This window comes from Coregonus clupeaformis, chromosome 17, assembly GCF_020615455.1.
Source record: "Coregonus clupeaformis isolate EN_2021a chromosome 17, ASM2061545v1, whole genome shotgun sequence".
Taxonomy (NCBI): domain Eukaryota; kingdom Metazoa; phylum Chordata; class Actinopteri; order Salmoniformes; family Salmonidae; genus Coregonus; species Coregonus clupeaformis.
Window position 1 is genome coordinate 47,970,052 of NC_059208.1, and position 3,864 is coordinate 47,973,915.

The window sequence follows — 3,864 nt, forward strand, 5'->3', positions numbered from 1 at the left end:
GACTGAACCGGTTAAGATGCGGTTGTCAGGGAATCATTCTGAGATGATTTCATTTTTCATTCTGCCGTCTTCCCATGTTCCTCTGGTCCTTGGATACCCCTGGCTGAAGGAACACAATCCCACGTTCGATTGGGTGACGGGCAAGGTAACGAGTTGGAGCCTGGATTGTCATGCTAACTGTCTCAAGACTGCCTGCCCCCATTCGGTTCCCAGTCAGGTGATTGAGGCTAAACCTCCAGATTTGTCCCTGGTTCCCGAGACATATCACGATTTGGGGGAGGTTTTCAGTAAGCAGAAGGCTCTGTCACTCCCTCCCCACCGACCATATGATTGTGCCATCAACCTGGTCCCTGGAGCTGTCTACCCCAAGGGAAGGTTATACAGTATCTCCCGACCTGAACGTGAGGCGTTGGAGACCTACATCAAGGAGTCCCTAGCTGCTGGTCTCGTTCGTCCCTCGTCATCACCCCTGGGGGCAGGATTCTTCTTTGTGGGTAAGAAGGATGGCTCTCTTCGACCATGTATTGACTATCGGGGGTTGAATGACATCACGGTCAAGAACAAGTATCCCCTGCCCTTGATGAGTTCTGCCTTCGACTCCTTACAGGGTGCTACGGTGTTCACCAAGTTAGACCTACGCAATGCGTATCACCTGGTCCGGATCAGAGAGGGGGACGAGTGGTTGACGGGTTTCAATACACCGATGGGGGCACTTCGAGTATCAGGTGATGCCGTTTGGACTGACCAATGCTCCAGCGGTATTCCAGAGTATGGTGAACGACGTCCTGAGAGATATGATCGGTCTCTTCGTGTTTGTTTACCTGGATGACATTCTGATCTTCTCGAAGGAACCTTCCGACCACGTCCAGCATGTCCGGCAGGTTCTGCAGCGATTGTTGGAGAATCGCCTGTTCGTGAAGGCCGAGAAGTGCGAGTTTCACGCCCACACAACATCCTTTCTCGGGTACATCATCTCCAGGGGAGAGATTAGGATGGACCAGGAGAAGGTTAGAGCGGTTCTGGAATGGGCCCAGCCCGGTACGAGATTGCAGCTCCAGAGATTTTTGGGGTTTGCGAATTTCTACCGCAGATTCATCCGGGATTACAGCCGTGTGGCCGCTCCATTAACTGCCTTGACTTCCAGCATCAGGACCTTCAAGTGGAATCCGGAGGCGGATCGAGCGTTTCTGGATTTGAAGAGGCGATTCACCAACGCACCGATTCTCTCTCAACCGGACACGGCCCGTCAGTTCGTTGTTGAAGTGGACGCGTCTGATGTGGGAGTTGGCGCCATCCTGTCGCAGCGATGCTCCACGGACAGTAAACTCCATCCCTGCGCCTACTACTCTCGTCGCCTTTCACCTGCGGAGAGGAATTACGATGTGGGTAACCGGGAGCTTCTCGCGGTGAAACTTGCCTTGGAGGAGTGGCGCCACTGGTTGGAGGGGGCGGAGCAACCGTTTATTGTCTGGACTGACCACAAGAATCTTGCTTACGTGCAATCGGCGAAACGTCTCAACTCCCGGCCAGGCCAGGTGGGCGTTGTTTTTCGGACGATTCAAGTTTGTCCTGACGTTCCGACCTGGGTCTAAGAACGGCAAGGCGGACGCCTTGTCCCGGATGTTCTCCAAGACGGAGGAGAGTGGGTCCAAGACCGAGACTATTCTCCCCCGGAACTGCGTCGTGGGAGCAGTCATGTGGAAGATTGAGGAGGAGGTGCTGGCGGCCCTTCGGACTCAGCCCGGTCCCGGTAACGGTCCACCCGGTCGGTTGTTTGTGCCTGAGTCGGTTCGTCCTGCTGTTCTCAAGTGGTCCCACGCCAGTAAGATGGCTTGTCACCCTGGCGTGGCTCGGACTATGGCGTTTCTTCGCAGACGTTTTTGGTGGCCTGCCATGGCCGAGGATACTCGGGGGTTTTGTGGCTGCCTGTCCAGTGTGTGCGCAGAATAAGAGTACCAATCGGCCCAGCTCTGGACTACTTCACCCCCCTTCCTATTCCCCGGCGTCCATGGTCGCACCTGGCCCTGGACTTCGTCACGGGGTTGCCCGCTTCTGAGGGGAACACGGTCGTTCTGACTATCGTGGACAGATTCAGCAAGTTCGCCCACTTTGTGCCGATTGCCAAGCTTCCCTCTGCCTCGGAGACGTCCGAGATCCTGGTTAGGGGAGGTTTTCAGGGTCCACGGTTTGCCCAGTGATATCGTTTCCGACCGTGGCCCTCAGTTTACCTCTGCTGTCTGGAAGTCCTTCTGTTCGGCCATTGGAGCTACAGTCAGTCTCACATCTGGTTTTCACCCCCAATCCAATGGTCAGGCGGAGAGAGCCAACCAGAAGATGGAATCCACGCTACGCTGTCTGGTCTCTTCCAACCCCACCTCCTGGGCCTCTCAGTTGCCTTGGGTTGAGTATGCCCACAATACTCTCCCTACATCTGCCACTGGGATGTCTCCCTTCCAGTGCCTGTATGGCTACCAACCTCCCCTGTTCCCTTCTCAGGAAAAGGAGCTCTCAGTGCCTTCTGTTCAGGCCCACATTCGCCGTTGCCACCGGACCTGGCATCGGGCCAGAAAGGCACTCCTTAGAGGTTCGGACCGGTATCAGCTCCAGGCGAATCGTCGCCGGATCCCCGCTCCCACCTATACCATCGGAGATAGGGTTTGGTTGGCCACACGGGATCTTCCGTTACGGACTGAGTCTAGGAAGTTGTTACCGAAGTTCATTGGTCCGTTTGTGGTGGAGAAGGTGATCAATCCAGTGGCAGTTCGACTCAAACTACCGAGGACGCTCAGAGTCCATCCCACCTTTCATGTCTCCTGCCTCAAGCCTGTCCTCCTCAGTCCTCTGTTGCCTCCTCCGCCTCCTCCTCCTCCTCCTCGGATGATCGGAGGTGGTCCTGCCTACACGGTGCGGCGCATCATGGATTCCCGACGGCGGGGCCGGGGTTTCCAGTATCTCGTGGACTGGGAGGGGTATGGGCCTGAGGAGAGGAGTTGGATTCCGCGGCGACAGGTCCTAGATCCGGATCTCATCAGGGACTTCTACCGCCTCCATCCTGGCGCTCCGGGGAGTCCCGCCCGGTGGCGTTCGCCGGAGGGGGGTACTGTAACGATCCCGGCGGTCTGAGTCGGGTCCTGTCTGGTGGCGAGTGTTTCTGGTCGTAGCTCCTGTTTCCCGAGGGTTCGGGAACGCTCCGGGAGCGCTCTTGTTTCCGCACCTGCTTCCCATCAGCAATCGGCACACCTGGGCCTAATCATCACCCTTCTTAGGGTCTGGCCCAACATCCAGTTCCTGCCGGATCGTTAGCCATGAACAGTATGTTTTGCCGGCGTATCAGCCTCAGTACTAGAGTTAGTTTTTGTTGTTTTGTTGCACCCTGTTGACCTGCCTGGTACTTACCTCCGTTTTTGTTCTCCCCACAGTCACTCGCCCGGAACCTCTACCCAACCTCTGCCTGATGGTCGGCGGCTGCCGAGCCATCATCGGATCAACCACTGGACCCTCTACAACTCCTCCACGCCGCCGCTCTGTTCCCTGGATTATTTCCCTTCACCCTTGGTTCAGTAAATAAACACTCACCTTTTGACACCACTTACCTTGTCCTGGTCTGCTTCTGGGTTCTGGCTTAGTAAACCGTGACACACTGTATATCTACAAATTGGCGAGGGCACTACAGTCGGCAGCACCCGGCCTCACCCTTCTAGAATCTGAAGTCAAATGTCTGTTTGCTGATGATCTGGTGCTTATGTCCCCAACCAAGGAGGTCCTACAGCACAAATATAAATTTCATCTAGACACTGTTGCCCTAGAGCACACAAAAAAACCATGCATACCTCAGCCTAAACATCAGCACCAAAGGTAACTTCC